Source organism: Pinus tabuliformis, chromosome 2_2, assembly GCF_031772625.1.
Source record: "Pinus tabuliformis cultivar Carrire ecotype Pingquan chromosome 2_2, CPIR1, whole genome shotgun sequence".
NCBI lineage: Eukaryota > Viridiplantae > Streptophyta > Pinopsida > Pinales > Pinaceae > Pinus > Pinus tabuliformis.
This window is the reverse complement of record NC_142300.1, coordinates 879571478-879590992: the sequence shown is the minus strand read 5'-3', so window position 1 is coordinate 879590992 and position 19515 is coordinate 879571478. Positions and strand designations below refer to the sequence as shown.

Genomic DNA, 19515 nt, shown 5'->3' with positions numbered 1-19515 from the left:
TCGAACTTCAACATATTTGACATTAAAGTTTCGCTCATTCAATGTCTATACCAAATCAGATGGAATCTCTATATGATTGTCCTTATAGCTTGTCTCATTTGATTTATATACCAGGACAGGTGAAAGTTTCTCTTAATTTTTTTAATATGATAAATATAAACTGCATGTTTTGACTTTATATGAAAATTGATGCAATGCTTGTGAATCGGCTAGCAACTCTCTTGAAAGTTCCAATTTTTCAATATAAAGACGATTAATGAATTGAGGCTTCTGTGATCCATAATAGTTGTACAAAGAACTTCTGCGTAAATCACATGAGGAAAGACCTTTATCGACGCGTTTCGAACCAACTAGTGTGGTTCATCGTCAAGACAAGTTCCAACTTTTCAATATAAAGACTATCTGTAACAATTGCTCTCAACCAAAAAGCTTTACAGATAAAAATATTATGTTTTATTGACCAAAATTTATACAAACCAATACCAAGTTGTCAATATACAATTTCCCTCAAACCTTCTAGGGTCTAATGTTCGTTACATTAGAATAGAGATATAAGTCGGTGAAGTTACATTACAATATAGATATAAGTCGGTGAGATTAAATCGATTGTAGATTTCTGAAATATTCTAAGATTTGACTGAGGTCAAAAAAAATTGATGACATCTGCCATCAATTTAAAAATGACCAATATAAGCTACCCGGTTCAACTTAAACTCGCCTGAACATTCTCAAGGGTGCAATAATCAAGAATGGCATCCTATAAATAAATAAAAATTGTCAAGCTTCCATAATCTTCTTCATTACATTTGCAAGAATGACAGATAGATTAACAGACAAGAAGATTTCCAAAGTTGTAAGAGAGAAGAAAAGAAGAATACCGCCAACTCAAATCTCCTTCGTCCATTCCTTTTATCTCCGAATTACGATAGTCGATATGCGTGCTGTTGAATCGGAGCGCCGCCTCCCACTAAAAATAACTGAAATAACCGGAGCTAAATGTAGCGCAGACTGCACTATGAAGAATATCTTTTCGGCCAAAAAGACGAGGTCGTCAAATCTGGAGAGCGGCTTGCGAAAGAGCAGAGCGGAGGAGAGCCGAACAGACCGCCACAGAACCTCCTTCAACGAATCCATGGGAAGCGGAAGAAGGAAAGCAGGAGGCGTTGAGGTGGGCTAATAACTCGTTCGCAGTGACCAAATAAATGAGCACATAGTGACTACATTCTGTCCGCCATCCTATGAGTAGGCGTCTACGTCGGATCTATTTTTGGTATAGATTCCCTTTCCATGTCGACATATTAGCACATACAACGCCCCTCGTCTTTTTCACGCTTCTAGTAGCCTGTAACTGCCACGTCAGGTTTGAATGTTTGGTGAAAGGGGTATTTCCTAGCTTGTCGGTTCGTCACATCTGAATGTTCGGTGGAAATGGGTTTTGGCCGGTTCTGACTTCGTTATGGTGACAGCAGGGGTGGAATTATGATTTGCAGAGAATTATAGTTTTTTTTTAATAAGTATTTTTTAAGATCTAAATTTTAAAAAAATCACAATTCATAGTTATCTTTCCTAAAATTATATTAAAATCCATCCAAAAATTAATGTGTAATTTTTTATTTACTTAATTTAATTTGGAGTTGATATAATATTTTTCAAAATAAAAATATAATATTCACCAAATAAAAATAAATATGTATGTTTGGTTAATTTTAACTAAAAGAATTATAAAATATCGATAATCACTCGTATAACAATTTGATATGGGATGTATAGTTCCTATGGTACTTAAATTACAAAAGAATATTTCATTTTAAGTTATAAATAAATATTTTGATATCTATATTAAGTAATGCAATGTGATTAATATATTTTTATTTAAAACTATCTATTAAACATGAAAATCTTTAAGAAAAATGTGCTTACAACAACATAATTTTGATGAGATAAAAGATTAGGAAGTTTAGTATTCTAACAAATATTTTGAAATTGTGATACATTGTAAGAGTATGTACGATATTTTAAAAGAAAGTGCTTTATCTTCAACCTTCGTAGTGTTACAAAGATGATAAATCCTTTCAATCCTTGACATATTGGAAAAATACTTTTTTGATCTTCTAATTCTTGGTATGATTATATGGGAGGAGGCTTTCTCAGGGAGAAAGTCGAATGTGTCTCACTTCAAAGCCTCTATTTACTACCATGTCTCTAAAGATTCGAGGAAGAAGCTTGAGCTGAAAACAGAGTTGGGAGTTTTTGTGGGTTACACCGAAACTACACACAATTACTACGTGTACTTACCTTCCCTCAAAATGACAGTTGTGTGAAGGGATGTAAAGTTTGATGAGGAGAAAGTGATGCAATTCTCTCCTGAGAGGGAGCTTCAAATCCCACCAAAAGAGGAGCTTTTAGCTCCAAAGCAGGAGCCTACGGAAGTTGTGGAGCAACCACAATTGGAGGGGCAGAGAGGCGGCAAAGTGGAGACATCCACTGACCATCCAAAGAATGTAGAAAAAGAACCAAGGACGCAGATAGTTGTTGCAAGATGCGAGGGAGAATGTGAGAGCTCCTTCAAATTTGCATAGGTAAAGGACGTCACCTGAGAAGTACACTAGCTACATGGCTCTAATGACTGAGGTTGTAGAGACTGAGTTATCCTCTTTTAAGGAAGCATTAGAGCAACTAATTTGGGTTGATGCCATGGTGGAAAAACAATGTTTGTGAAGTGGTCCCAAGACTGAGAAATAAATCAGTTGTGGGTTTGAGATGGGTCTTCAAGGTTAAGCATGCAGCAAACAAAAGAATAGGGAAGTATAAGGCTAGATGTGTGGCCAAAGGATTCTCTCAAGTTGAGGGAATTGACTATGAGGAAACCTTTGCTCTCACAGAAAGGTATTCATCCATTAGATCAATTCTTGCACTGGTTGTGCAAATGGGGTGGAAGATCCACTAGATGGTTGTAAAAGCAACATTTCTCAATGGTGTTATTGAGAAGGAAGTGTACATTGTGGAACCAGAAGTTTTTGATACATTTGATTGAGAACCTCATGTGTGAAGACTTAGGCGAGCATTGCATGGTTCCAAAAAAACACCTTGAGCTTGGTACACCAAGATCGATAGTTATCTCACTGTTTTGGGCTTCACCAAAAGTGAAGCGGGTGTGAACCTCTATCATATTTTGGTAGAAGGTAAATTGCTCATAATGTTTTTATATGTTGATGATTTAATATTGAGAGGTGACATTAGGGGAATGTTGAAGTCTAAAATGGGTCTCCTAAGAAAAATGTACAACAAAAATAAACTTTATAAGAACCAATAAGATTCAATATGATGATGTCAACGATGGGGGCTGATTCACCATTTTTGGAGTAAAAAAGTAAAAAGATTAAAAGATTAAAAAATAATAAAATAATAAAATTATTTTTTCAACTCGTATTTTCAACATATCTACCTAAGGTTTTACTCAAATTTTTAGCGGTAGTACTCGTTGGATGAAAAATTTAATTCCTCATAAAGGAGTACCCATGTTTCATACTTTCGATGGGCCCAATGACACAAAAAATGAGAAATACATGAAAAAAATGTGATTTCAATAACGTTTTCAAGTATTTTTCATTTTTCATGTAGCAAGGTCCATTGAAAGTTTGCAACATGGGCACTCCTTGGATGAGGAATCAAAATTTTCATCTAACGAGTGTGTCTACTCGAAATTTGAGTAAACGCATAGGGAGATAAGTTGAAAATACGAGTTGAAAAAATAGTTTTTTCTTTTTTCTCTCTAAAATTTGATGATGTAATCTTATCTTATTTTATTATTTCCACTATTATTTTATAATTTTCTTAGGAGGCCCATTTTAGACCTCAAAATTCCCCTAATGTAAGTAGCTAATCAACTCTTACAAGGAGGACCTTGCAAGGGAATTTGAGATGAAAGACACGGGTCTCATGCACTACTTCCTCAGGTTGGAAGTATGGAAAGGAGATGGGGACTTGTTTGTATCTCAATGCAAGTATTCCACCGAGATACTACAGTGATTTCACATGGAGAGTTGTAAGACCATGGAGACACCTCTAGTGAATAATTAGAGGAAGGAGAATGCCACTTTAGGTGAAGAGGTTGATGCTACCATTTGTTGGCAACTAGTGGGTTCACTGATGTATCTTTTGAACACATGACGAGATATGTGTTATGCAGTTAACCATTTGAGCCAACTTATGGTTAGGCTGACCAAATTGTATTGGAAGGCAGTGAAGCATGTTTTATGGTACCATAGAGGCACTACCCAGTATGGATTATGGTACATATGGATAGAGGGAGTGAAGTTGTGCGGCTTCACAGATGCAGATTGGGTAGGTTGTCCATCCGATCGAAAGAGTACATCATGTGGAATTTTTAATGTTGGGTTTGTAGTTGTTTCTTGGTATAGCAAGAAGCAAATATTTGTGGTGCTCAGCTTGGTAGAAGCAAAATACATGGCTGCAAGTCAAGAAACATGTGAGGTGATCTAGATAAGAAAGATACTTTTGAAACTATTTATTCATATGATGGCTCCAACTGTGATCTATTGTGATAATCAAAGTTGCATCAATTTCTCTAAGAATCTGGTATTTCATGATCAATCCAAGCACATTAATATTTGATATCATCATTTACGGGATTGTGTGCAGAGGTGGATAATGTTGCTACAATACATTCTGATAGATGAACAATGTGCTAACATCTTGACAAAGGCTTTGTCAAGAGGAAAATTTGAATTCCACAAGTGGAGGATAGGGTTGGTTGATAATTCCTTTCTTTCTAAGAAGGAGTGTTGAGAAGTGTAGAAAGAAAGTCTCAATTTATCTTTACCTTGGTCAAATTGAGAAATTTTGAAATTCCACATTAGTAGACAACTTGGAGGTAGTTAACTTTTGTGACATGGCTCTTGTCACTCAGTTAACTTAGTAAATCTGAGTTAGAATTCTTGGAGTTCAATTAAGCATGTGTGATTTCTAATTTATAGCAATCAAGATTAGTTATTTCTAATTGTATTAAGATAAACTAGCTATAACTATTGATAGAACTAGTGGAAGGTCAATTGTGCAATGGGACATGTTGACTTTTTCAAATTGTTCTATGTTGTATCAATTACTTTAGCCCAATTTACTTCTTCATTAAAAATGCATCCAAGTATCAGTAACGTAATCAATCATTAATGTAACTAAAGATAGAACAATATATGCAATGAAAAAGAAGACAACAACACAACCATAAGAGATAGCAGATTGGTCAAAGACCAAGGGAAAACCCTTTCAAATATTATTCTTTATTAGATTGCCATAAAAAAAATTCAATAGAGAGTACAATGAGCCCAATACATAAATTTGCAGTAGATATTTACAAAAACAGATTGCAGATCTACAAAATAGCAGAGAGAAACCCTTGATCCATCAGACCACTGAAGCCAACTGAATTCAACTGTCAAACCCTAGATCAAAACCCTAGATGCTCTCAGCAAGACTGACTGTGTGCATCTGAAACTCCCTAGATGCTCCCTCAGCCACTGTGTGATGGTGTATGTGCATGCTCGAACATTCTCAAGAATACCGTGTGTGCGTGTCCAGGGTCAAACTCACTCAGATCTGCTCCAAACCCCCAGACGCTCTCTTCTAGTTATTGTGTGTGTGTCCATCCGATACTTCCTAGACGCTCCCATGACCACTTTATGAAAGCATTTAGGGACTAATACTATCTGATCTTCCTATGACACTTATTGGATGCTCCTTGGCTACTTTATGCGTGTGTCCGGGGACGAAAAAGCTTAGTTATGTGATGCATCCTAGGAACGGAAACCATAGATCTGTGTGAGCTTCACCCCTATGATTTCGGACCCTTGCGTGAACTTCATCCATCATACCTGTGCGAACCAAGAAAAAAGAGTAGAGTAGAAGATGGCTTGATCAATGTGTAGAAGCGACGTGTCATTGGGCTACATTTTTCTTTTCTTTGATAATTTCATTTCTTCATTAACATATTAAGTTCGCCCCATAACATTATAGCATTTACATTATTATCCATCAGCATATGAAACTATGTAGAAAGGAAAATATCATCATCATTAACATAAAGGAACATAAAGGAACAATAGAAGAAAAGCATGCACACATAGAGACAGCAAAATTGCTCGAAGACCAAGGAAAAACCCACTATGGGGAAAACCCTTGTAAATTCTTCTTCTTCTTAGATTGTCATCAAATGATTTAGCAAAAGAGAGTACAATGATCCATATCTTCATCAATGCAACAAAATAACTAGAACATCCATAATATGACCTTAAACATACTTATACTCAAAGATCCTGATTCCTAATGCACGGTCACTTACTATAGTTAACTTTTGGATATTGTTGTCACTGTGTTGAACATTGTTGCATACTGATAATTCATCTTTAGGTCCAGGGTGGCATGCAATGATACTATGTGCGAATGTCTAAGGTTGATCGGACACTCTCTAGAGGGCTGGATTAGTGTGTCTGGGACATATCTGGCCTAAAAAAGCCCTATTCTCCCACACGCTCCCTTATGTACTGAGTGTGAGCATCCAGGATTGATTTGGACACTCTCTAGAGAACTGGATGCGAGCTTTCGGGGACCAAACAAAACTATAGAAGCCCTAGCCTCCTGAACACTCCCTTAAACACCCTGTGCGAGCATCCTAGACTTCCTGGACATTCTCAAGACCATATTTTGCCAGCATACAAGGGCGAAAAGCTTTATTTACATGCAAGCATCTGTGGCTCAAAAACCCTAAACATGTGTGAGCTTCAACCCTATAGTTTCAAACCTTTGCATGAGCTTTCCTCTACTAGACCTGTGCGAAGTAAACAATAGAAGAGAGAAGAGAGTGATTGATCATTGTGTCCAAATGAGATTGAAGTATCTTATATATATAGGCTTTCATGAGGGTCCACTTGATATTGAGGCCAACCTATCTAATTGTACATGTGCTTAGGGTCGACCTAAACCAATATACATGAGCAAATAAATAAATTCGAAAACCAACTTCTGCTTGTCCAAATAAAGTGATATTTAGGTCAATTTTGGTCCTCTCGAAAAGAGGAATTTAATGCAATCATAATCTCAGTCATATGAGGTGTACAAGGTGGAAATTTACCCTAGTTGTAAAAATAAACACTCCCTCTCAACTAGGAAGAATTCCACCTGCCAAGATCTGTCTGTTGATCATCAAATCATCCTGTCATGTTGTCCTCATGCTTTGGCTATCTCTACTCAACTCTATCTGTTGAAAATTTTTTGGATCTAAAAGAAGAAGAGTTGGGGAGAAATAAATTATATACATACCAAGTAATAGGATAACTTAATCATACAAGGGACCACATCTTCGACCATGGAATATCATTGGGAGCTCATTCTCAACCCGAAATCTCAAAAGGGGAGAAAGTCTCAACCCAATCGTATTTCCTACCAATCTTCCCACCAATGAACCTCAATAGTCATGTGGTAGAACACCTACATCATAGTCGACTTGGGTTTTACACCCAAATACACTCTCAACCCTTTGGAAAAATGGGGAGCGATATTCCTAACAAGCCTTGCTTGAGGGTATGATTCTAACAGGGGTATACTCTGCATAGACCAGATAGGGAAGAAACATCTATGACCCTATGAAGATATGGGAGCATCATCTCCAACCCTATGGGTGACAGATAGCAGAGTACCCTATTGTCCAAAGATCCCCCTATCTCAACTCCTCGCCCTAGGAGCTCAAACACGGTGGGAAGAGTTGGCTCAGTGTCCTCGATCAATGTTGCTTCTTATCTATAGGGGTCACATCCATCAGTCCAAGCTTCTCTCTGAAGACTAAGAACTTTCCTTTTAGTAATGGCTTGGTGATAATATTTGCAATCTGTTCCTCTGTCAAAATGTGATGGAGTCTAATAGATCCTCTTTGCACCATGTCTTGAATAAAGTAATATTGAATCTCAATGTGTTTGGGATTGCCATGAAACATGGGATTCTCTGCCAAATAAATCCCACTCTTGTTGTCACAATATATCATTGTAGTGTCTAAGACCTACACAAATAATGCTCCAAAGAGCTTCCTCAACCAAACTGCTTTACAACTAGCCATGCTAGCGGTAATGTATTCTACTTTGGCGGTGCTCAATGCTACAAAATTTTGTTTCTTGTTCATCCAAGATATCATGGTAGATCCAAGGCAAAAGCAAAATCCATATGTACTTTTCCTGTTGATATTATTTCCTGCCTAATCAACATCAGTGTATCCATGAAGTTGAACATCTCTAGCAGAATATCTCAGAACAAGTGTGGTCATCCCATGCAAATATCTCAATATGTATTTGGAAGCGATCCAATGTGAATGGAGGGACTTGGTCATGAATTGACTCAATGTTTTTACTACATAGCATATGTTTGGATGGGTGTTCACAAGGAACATCAGAGCCCCAATCAGTTGTCTATACTTGGATAGATTTGCCAAATCGGGTCCTGTATCTTCTCCACATAACTTCTTGAAGTTCATTTCCATTAGTGTAGCCATGGATTTGCATTCAGTCATTCCAAATATTTCAAGCAAATTCACAACATATTTTCCTTTTGAAAGGAAAATCTCACCAGGTCTTTCCCAAACCTCAAGGCCTAGAAAGTAGTCCATGAGACCAAGGTTCTTCATCTCAAATTCAAAGGTTAGGTCCCTCTTACACTCGATCATCAGAGGCTCACTACTTGTCAAGAATAGATCCTCAACATATAAAACCAAAATCAATGGAATAGCTTGGACTAACTTGAAGTAGAGGTTGGGATCGACATTGCTTCTTGTGAATTCCATCTTCATTAAGTAACTTTCAACATGTGCATACCAATATCGGGGAGCTTGCTTCAAACCATATAATGCCTTCTTCAACCTGCAAACATGCATTCTTCAATATTCCACTTCAAAACCTGATGTTCTTCAATGTATGATTCTTCCTGTAACATGCCATGAAGGGATGTGGTCTTTACACCCATCTGATGAAGAGTCCATCTTTTACTAGCAGGAGGGGGAACTATCGAACATATGGTTGTATATTGAGCCACAAGAGCAAATATGTCATCATAATATTCGCCATCTTTCTGAGAGAATCCTTGAGCTATGAAACTTTCTTAGTATTTCTCAATGTTTCCATCAATTCCATTTTTTATCTTGAATATCCACTTAGAATTCATGATTGACTTCCCATTCGGTCTTGGCACAACATCCCATACATCATTTTTCATAATCAATTCATATTCCTTGGCCATAACATCCTTCCAAACTTGTTCTTTTACAACTTCTTCGAATGAGGATGGTTTGGCTTGAATCATAGTGCTCATGGTTACAACATATCCCTAATACCTGCATGGTTTCTTCCTTTCTTTAAATGATCTACGAATGGGAAAAATTATTTTAGCACTTTGTAGAGTATCACGGAGCCTAAGTAGTCTCTTCCTAGTAGGAGGATCACTTGGAGGAGGATCTAAAGGATTCATAGGCTCCATGGGATCATAAAAAATATCGGACTTAGGCACGGAAGGACCATCTAGAATATCCCAATCATCATTCTCCTTCTTGGGAGGAGGAGGCAGAGGAAGGTATCTCGCTTTTCCAAGAGCTGCATCTTCATTGAACGTTATGTCCTTTCTCATTTTTACTTTCCTTTGACCAGGAATATATATTCTATATTCTTTAGTATTTTCAAAATAACCCACAAACATACCTTTTCTTCCTGTAGCTTCCAACTTGTTCCTTTTTACCTTTGGCACATGAAAATATACAAGGCATCCAAATACATAAAGATGGCTAATATTGAGCTTGCCACCTGTGAATATTTCTTCGGGGGTCTTGTTTTCTAATGCTTAATGAAGCACCATTTTCTAAACATATACAACAACATGTGTGGCTTTAGCCCAAAGGAACTTTGCCACCTTTTGATCATGGAGCATGGCATGGGAAGCTTCTAATATAGAGTTGTTCTTCCTTTCAGTTAAACCATTTTGTTTAGGAGTATATAGCACAATTGTTTCCTTTTTTATCCTTTCTTTCTTACAAAATTCTATGAATTCGTTTGACATGTATTCCCCCCCATTGTCGGACTTCAATAATTTTATTCTCTTTCCTATTTGATTTTCATCAAGGCTTTGAATTCCCTGAAAATTTCAAAGGCTTCATCCTTGTGCTTAAGTTAGTATATCCATGTCCTTCTTGAGAAGTCATTAATAAAGGTGATGTAGTAGAGATGACCACCAATATACTTCACAAGCATTGGACCACATATATCGGAATGAATGAGATGGAGGATGTCATTTGTCATGTTCTCACTAGAGGGGAATGGTCCCCTTATTTTCTTTCCAGTCGCACAACCTAGAAAAACTCAACCATGATGAGCTTGAACATCGAGAATACCTTAGAATAGTTTCTTCAATTTCAGAAGAGCATCATAGTGTAGATGAGACAATCTGTGGTGCCACAACATTCTTAGATGATTCGTATTATGAACCAATGCTAGGAGAGGCCTTCCAGCGACTTTAGCTATAATAGAAAACTACTTTAATACAAATTAGAGAAATCTTGATGGTTACTTCACTTAAGTATCCATTATAACAAATATGAGTCCATATAATCTTCAAAGATAAAATAATAATTATTAGTTATTAACCAATATATATTCTTTTTGATAAAATTGACATTGATATAAAAACATGTAAAGAGTGATATGTCATGTGCTTGAGTAAAAGAGATACGTTCTCATTATTTCAATGTTTTACTACATTTCATAATAATCATTCTATATCTATAACTACATAATAGCTATGATAATAAATATAAACCTTGAATACACTACAAATAAGTTAGGCAAAATCATATCCAAATAACCTATGCCAAATCATATATTTAAAGATCCAATTCAAATTAAAAATTCTTAGAAGATATCACAAGTGAGATAAATGGATTAAACAACCAGTAAGTTGCTTTAAAGAACATAGCTTCACTCACATAAAGTAAAATTTTAATAAAATTATGCACTAGTTGGTTAACTAAGTTATAGCATCCATATTAGATATTTCTAAAATTTCACGAGAACTCAACATAGAAAAAGGGAAACAAAATGTTATTCTATCCAGAAAACTTAAAAATAAAATATAATTCTATCTAAAAACTTATGAATCATTCATTACTTCAAATTCTTGATGAATGAAGATCAATGATTTTATCATAAATCATCAATTAATGTTTAGACCTCAATAATTCACTCTCCAACAAAGAAAAAATGTTTTATTTTTATCATGATTAAATTATCATTAACATCCATGCAATAACATATTACAAGTAATATCATCATATAAATGGAACTACATTAACCGACCTTCTTCCTTTCATACAATTTCAACCATCTTAAGAATGGAATAAATACCTAAAAATGCAATGCAAGAATATACTATAGAAGCCATCCACATCCATAAATTAAACTTCAAATATACTATAGAAGCCATCCACATCCATAAATTAAACTTCAATTTTTTCCCTATTAAAAGCCTTAATGAAACTTATGGTATGTCAGATTAAGGAAATAGGCGTAGAGGATGGCCGAGGGAGAAGAGGTATCATTCACTAATTTTATGGCCCAGCTAGGATTCGAAACCTAGGCCCTTATTCAAATTATAAGGGCAAGAAAGATAATAACTTTGACCGCAAAAGTGAATGAATACCTTAAAAAAATGGTGTTAATCAACTATGGTAGTTTGGTGAGGTAAAGTATGCATTTGGGAGATTAGGGTAAAGGGATATCCAAAGTACAAAGTGAATGGATCTTACTTTGCTAACTTCCAACGTTAAGTTTGCATGTCTTACTTTTGGATACCTATGAAATATAAATATATACACTAAATATATAGTGTATATATGCATGTAATTTTTATAATGAAAGTAAGTATAAAAGTAAATTACGAGGAATGAATATATATATATATGAATGAAGCAGTGGTATAGATAAATATATGTAATATAGAAAGAGTATATATACATATAAGTGAGAAAAAAATATATAATTTTTCACAGCCCTATCTTTATTGAAGATTCTTTATTTGGTACTTTCAAAGTTAGATCATGTAGTTTTTTCTCTGGGATTTTGAAGTTGAGGGCATGCACGTTTCTTCCTTGCACACGCTTTATCCGTAGGTATATGTTTTTTTAATACTAATAAAATGTATTTATATTAATTATTATTATTATTATTATCTTTAATTTTTTTTCTTATAATTATATTAAAAAAATGATACTTATTATATATTTATTTATATATATCAATTTTAATTTTCAAAATATTTGTAATTTAAAAATATTATAAATAATTATAAAATTATGATAATTATATATTTATAAAATGAAATATAGGCAAAGAAAATACCTAAATTTACCTTATATCTTTAAAGTTTGAAATTACCTAATAAAAATGAACCATTGAAATATAAAGTAAAAAGAATAATTCTTTTAATAAATAATGAATTAGATTGAAACTACAACCATGTAAAACTTAACAATTAATGTTAATAAAATATTTTAATGTATATAAATATATTGTAGGACGTGAATTTCCTCTCTAAAATACCATTAGAATTAGTTCACTAAAAATAAAGTGCAACATTTTATAATAAAATTTAAATATACGTTAATAAATATTTTAATATTTTTGTATATAATATAAATAATATTATTATAATTATGATAATTTTTCCTCTATGATATTTTACATTTATCATATAAAAAAATCAAATACATTATAGATTAACATGCTATAATTATCAAATAACATATTATAATGAATGAAGAAAATGTATATCCATTTATTTAAAATGAATATCTATCTAAAATCAATAGACATAAACCATATGTATATCACTTCATACCCTCTTTACTTAGATATCATATATAGAGTACTTATAATAGTAATTAATGTGACAAAAAATTGAAAGACTTATTTAATGATGTTGATGGACATCCTAGAGTTTCAATATCTACACATATGTGAGAGGATCTATCCAAAAAAAGTCATTTGCCAACATGGGTTACACATATGTTAGATGATATTTCAAGTTTTAATATGTCTAAACTTAAATCAGCTCTTTAATTTTTATGTTTTTTTTTTCAAAATACAACAAAAATAAAAACATAAATTTACATAATCATTTCTATTTCAATATAAATAATGGTCAATATTTTTTAATATTTATTACAAATTTTAGAAATAATTATTAGTTATAAAAATAATATAAACTATCTTAAAAAATATAAATAAATAAATTTAATAATATTTAAATAATTAATATAAATTATTTAACCATACTCTTAAATAATTATAAAATTTTATATTAAAAAAAATCTACATCAAACTTAGTTAAGCATCAAACTTATATCCATTATGCAATTTCCAAAATTAAAACTATAACAGTACAGTTGTAGGAGAGACTTCTTGTACATAGGTATCTTTTAATTTTGGAAATCCAATTTGTTTTTCTTTTGATCTTTTTAGGCTTCAAAGTTAAGCTATTACATATTTATTATGCATTACAATCTAATATGAGAAAAGTAGATAGGTGATAGTTGTTTTTTTCCTCTCCATGAATAATTATTATTTATTATTTATTTACATACCATTATTATTATTTTTTATTTATTTAAATATAATTTTTCAAATTACATTATTATAATAATTATTTATTTACATACCATTATTATTATTTTTTATTTATTTAAATATAATTTTTCAAATTACATTATTTAATATTTTTATTTTTTTTATTAGGTATAGTTTTTTATTAAAAACAAACAAATTTGTTCAAATATAGAAAAATTAATAATTATATTGAAAATTAAAATAATATTGAAATAATAGTTTATGAGGGAGTTTATATGGTGATTGTCCTAACATAAAGTATTATGTAAAGAATAAGATTTAAAATTTTAAATAGTAGAAGATTAAGTCAATCCAAAAAGAAAATATTGAAATAATAATTCAATGTGAAGAGGTTGGTGTATAATTATGTTTTAATAGATTATCAAAATGAAAAAGGTTTCCAAATTCATGACACTATTGATATGTTTCAATAAAAATTATGGCCTAATGAAAAATGATTTTCAAGTAAATAATTGAATTGAATTTAATAATAACATAATACATTAAAGTTATAATAAAATGAGAAATAATTTAGAATAAATTAAGTAGTCTTATTGATTTTAATAATAATTAAAATACAAAACAATAGAATGTATTGGTTTTATTAATAAGACGATGAAAATGATTCATCCCATTGATTTTGAAATAATACTAAGAAAAAAAGTTTAATACTTTGATTTCAACATAATCACGAAGACACTGTAAATTATCAAGTAAAATGACTTTAAACATTACATATTGTAAAAAAGTTGAGGTTATATAATTTTTTTGTTTGGATGTGATTTATCTATTAGGATTTGCACATTAACCGCATTACACACACATGGGTTTGTCACAATATAGCAATAGTACAAAGACGATAAGTTAGTTTAGCAATACATTATTATGTTCTACTTAAAGTCTATCCAAATCTTACAAAAGAATTCTATTGTACTAAAGTATTAGTATGTATATAACCATGAAAGTAACCCCAAAATTCAACAAAATTTGACCCCATTGATATTATGTATGCAATTGATGATGAGAACTAAAATTTATGTTAGAATCTATTACATGATCAAAATTCACAAAATAACCAAAGAAGAGGGAAGCTAATCTATCTTGTCTTATATTTTGTTGAAGTTCCCAAATTTGGGTTTCGAGATTGTCAATTTCATACATAGCTTGTTGAAGATGTGCACTTTAGTCCACCATGATCTCCATAATTGAATCCAAACTTATTGCTAGCTGATTATACCTAAGTTAAAGCCAGAGAATTTCCTCTTGTAAGGCTTGAATTTCCTGCTTCATTCTATGTTATCGATCACCTCAGTTCATCTTCCCATTCACAAACCCAATCCAATTTTGATTATTGTGTAAATAAGTGAGATGGGTATAGTCGTGAGGGTTAGCTCAATTAGTCAAATCCCCATCGCTAAACCACCTTTACTATTGAGATGTCATAGGTTCAATTCTAATGACACTCTTAGGGTTAGGCTCTATGGTTGATCCGACAAGAAGTAATCCCTTCAAGTGGATTTGCCTAATATAGTTATTTTGTGGATATAGAAGTCACCAATCTTTGGGGTCTGTGAACCACATAAAAAAAAGTGAGATGATAATCAAAATTTTGACGTAGGTTTCCACTACACCAATTCCTTTTTGAGCTTGCTTTGCTTCACATCAAAATTTCCAAAGCAGGGGTGATTTTTGTCAGCATGCATATATGCTTAACTTCCCCAATAGTAGTCCAAAGTTAGCAAATAATGGGTCAAGAAGAATACCATTAATCCAATTCCCTTTGGAATCTCCAAAGAAAAGATAATTTACGATGGAAGAAATATTACCCTTAATGCCTCAAGTGGTATACACATTCAATGATAGATCAAAACTATCATGCAAAGAGACATGATCCACACCAACGCAAATTCCAATAGAAGCTAACAGGTAGTGATGTTTCACCCCTTCCTCAACCAATAATTTCACCCATGAATCCACACCATACTCTGTTCTTATAGAGTGAACCACAACCTGAGATATAATTTCCTTCCCCCATGGCCAAATAATTTCCCATGAATTAACAGATAGCCATGGAGGATTCTGGCGTAGAATAGTGATGTCTAATTCTAAATCTCCCCCATCGAAGGTGAAATCAACCCAAATGGATTCCCTCACGACCCCTGAGTGGAATTGGAGGCATGTGGCTTACTTTCCTTCCATTGTCACCATTAATCAAAACCAATTGAGCCATTACAGATCCACTAAAGCCAATTGTACCTAATTGTCTTGCGAAAAACCTACCCCAACATGTAGGATAATATGTTAGTGATCTTATACATATGAAATAAAGTACAAAACCAACTCTCCTCCATGTGCTTACTAACATGAGATAGACGTGTCTTCATCTATCCTTGCCAAATGAATTGAAGCATAAATCTAAGGGATTCGGTAGTGCCCCGCCCTTTCATTGACAATGAGGGTGTCGAGTTTCACTGTGGTACCTTTATTCACAAGGAGGTTAGCTTCCTTGTTATTGTTTCTTAAGACATGAACTATTGTGTGGTCCCTCAATATTGATAAGAAAGAATAGATTCTTTTGAAGGTGACTTGCAATTTTAAACCCATAAAAGAGGAACCATAGTAAAGATTGTGAATTAAGTTTCAAGAATCTTTCACTATTATTATTATACTCAATTGAAAATAAAATACATGAAAGGTATTAGTTACAATTCAAAAAAAAAATCACAAAATAAAAAAATAGAATACTAAACTTCTTATATTGGTTAAATTTATAAGGGACCTTTTTTATTAAATTGATGAAGATATCTTTTCAGATGATATAAAATTATTAAGATGACTAAAATGTTTTCTCAGACATCTAATATTTCAATAATAAATAATTTGGAAATGTAGTTGTTGTAGTGTTAACCATATGTTCTTTGAGACCAACTTTGAAGGATTTATCAACTTGGATCATAGACCATGTTAGATTCCTTGGCTAAGCATAGGGTTAGATTTATCCTGAGAAATGGTGAATAATTGTTTAAGGGATTTGTAGGATTTAAAGAGAGTTTTGGTATTGCTTTTGGCCCAAATCTTAGAAATATGATGTGTTGTATATTGCATGTAAATTACAAATATGAAACTTAGGGGTGGGAAATAAAAAAGTTTTTATTTATTTATTTAAACTAGTGAGTTAAATAAAAATCCTTGTAGAATTGAAAGATTGAATAGCCATTGGCCACAAAGACATTTGTGAGGTGGCATTTCTCATTGTCAAAGAAAGGAGGAGTAGTGATTTGGATTGTTCAAATAAAGAGTTTCTAAAATGACAAAATTTTTAGTAAGGTGTGAGAGAGCACTAAAACAATTGTTCATCTTAAATATTTTTCCTATAAACTTGGTGGGTAAAGATACTATTAGATAGATGAGAAACAATAACAAAGCAAAAAGATAAGAAAGTTTTATTTTTAGATTTCCATAATAAATTAGATATGGCCTGAAATATTTATCAAACTTTACTTTTACAACATGTTTGCATGTTAATGGATTTTATCCTTATAGATCCATGATAAATGGAGAGTAAAGATATATTTATGCTGGTAGATGTAACTTGAGATTATGTCCATTGTAAATTAAGAAGATTTGCATGTAAAAAGATTTGATCTTTATCCATATGTGATAAATGTAGAGTTGAGATAAATTTATGCTGATAGATATAACTTGAATTTATATCTATTATAAATTCTAGAACTCATATCCATTAGATTTCCAAAAATTTCTAGAATTTGTAATAATAAATGTATTTATTTACCAGAAAAAACTTTTAAAATTTGCCATTTGCTCTCTTGAGATTCTCTTCACCATTAATGGACAAAAATGAAAAGAATGAGCAAATAAGTAATGGATCACTCTGTTATTTTAATATTTAGTAAGTTTGTTTAAGCATCTTCGTCAAAAACACTGGGTGTACTAGTATGGAACAAACTGGGTGGGCAAAAGGTTGGGTGTACCGGGTGGAGCAGTTGAGTGTGCTTTCATCTCAATATTTGGTTCGAATTTCAATATGTTTGACTTTGAGGTTTTTCTCAATCAATGTCTATAACAAATCACATGGAATCTCTATATGTTTGTCTGACTTGCCTCATCAAGTTTGTAAATGTGATCTACATGTTTTGACTTGATATGAAAATTGATGCTATGCTTGTAAAGGGGCCAGCAACTCCCTTGAAAGTTCCAATTTTTAAATATAAGGATTATCTGTAACAAGTGCTCTCAACCAAAGAAATTACATATGAAAATATTTCGTTTTTATTGAACAAGATTTATACAAATCAATACCAAGTTGTCAACATACCATTTCCCTCAAACCTGCTAGGCTGTAATGTTCGTTACAACAGACATAAGCTACTCAGAGCAACTTAACTCGCCTGAACATTCTCGAGGGTGCAATAACCAAGAATGGCATCCTACAAATAAAAAAAAACTGTCAACCCTCCATAATTTTCTTCATTATATTTGCAACAATGACAGATATATTAACAGACAAGAAGATTTTCAAAGTTTGAAAGAGAGAAGAAGATGAAGAATACCGCCAACTCAAACCTCCTTTCTCCATTCCTTTTTATCTCCGAATTACTATAGTCGACATGCGTGCTGTTGAATCGGAGCGTCCCCTCCCACTAAAAATAACTGAAATAACCGGAGCTAAATGTAGCGCAGACTGCACTATGAAGAATATCTTTTCGGCCAAAAAGATGAGGTCTTCAAATCTGGAGAGAGGCTTGCGGAAGAGCAGAGCGGAGGAGAGCCGAACAGACTGCCTCAGAGCTTCCTTCAACGACTCCATGGGAAGAGGAAGAAGTAAAGCAGGAAGTATGAAGGTGAAGTAATAAGTCGTTAGCGCTGACCAAATAAATGAGCACATAATGACTACATTCTGTCAGCGAAGCTGTAAGTAGGCGCTGCGTGGGATCTATTTTTGAAAGAGATTGCTTCCACCATGTCGACATATTAGCACATACGTTGCCATCGTATTTTTCACTCTTTTATTAGCCTGTAACTGCCACGTCACCACGCTTGAATGTTTGGTGATGTTGGGATTTTCTTTGGTTGTCGGTTCATCGCATTTGAATGTTTGGTGATGTTAGGGTTTTCTTTGGTTGTCGGTTCATCGCATTTGAATGTTCGGTGAAGGTGGCTTTCGGGTTGTTCTCAGTTGGGCTGGCGAGGCTAGGGTTGATCATTGAATCTTATTAGGGATGGTGACATCTGGGGTGGAATTATGATTTCTATAAAATTATTGGGATTTATTATTTGCATTTTGTCTTAAAAACAGTGTATTTGGTGTTTGTTTTTTTAATTTATTGATAGTTAACATTTAAATGGTTTATTGAATTTTTAAGATAAGATATTATTGTTAAAAATTTAAAATTTTAAGTTTATTTAAAAAAAATATTTTTAAATTATTATAATTTTGATGATTTGAAAGATAAGGAAATTAGTAGCATCATTGTCTTTTCAAAGCTTTATTGTGCCTATTTTTAAAAGGAAAAAAAAGTTCTCTCTAACTATAAGACTATTATGATTAGCCATATTTAAGCCAAATTGTATGGGCTTATTTTGGAAAAGAATATTTACACATGACTTGAAATCCATGGTAAAAGAGTCAAAAGGCGAGTTGGTTTTAGAAGGCATCACTCCACTATTGACCACTTTGTCACTCTTAGGGACATTCTCCAGGAATGCCACAAGAGTAAAACTAATCTCTTATGTTGTTGTGTTGACTTCAGAAAAACTTTCGACATAGTTCCTTGGGAGAAGTTATGGCAAA

At 33.0% G+C, this 19515-nt stretch overlaps 2 long non-coding RNA genes across 2 annotated transcripts; both read right to left on the bottom strand.

Annotated features, from left to right (window-relative positions):
- Window positions 1-507: 507 nt before the first annotated feature.
- LOC149195820 (uncharacterized) lies at window positions 508-1480 on the bottom strand. The gene is made up of 2 exons (XR_016255182.1): window positions 879-1480; window positions 508-757 (listed from the first exon to the last, which is right to left on the bottom strand). It is a non-coding gene; the product is annotated as an uncharacterized LOC149195820 (long non-coding RNA).
- A 16495-nt stretch (window positions 1481-17975) lies between these two features.
- LOC149195819 (uncharacterized) lies at window positions 17976-18689 on the bottom strand. Its single transcript, XR_016255181.1, has 2 exons — window positions 18275-18689; window positions 17976-18151 (listed from the first exon to the last, which is right to left on the bottom strand). It is a non-coding gene; the product is annotated as an uncharacterized LOC149195819 (long non-coding RNA).
- Between the last annotated feature and the right edge of the window lie 826 nt (window positions 18690-19515).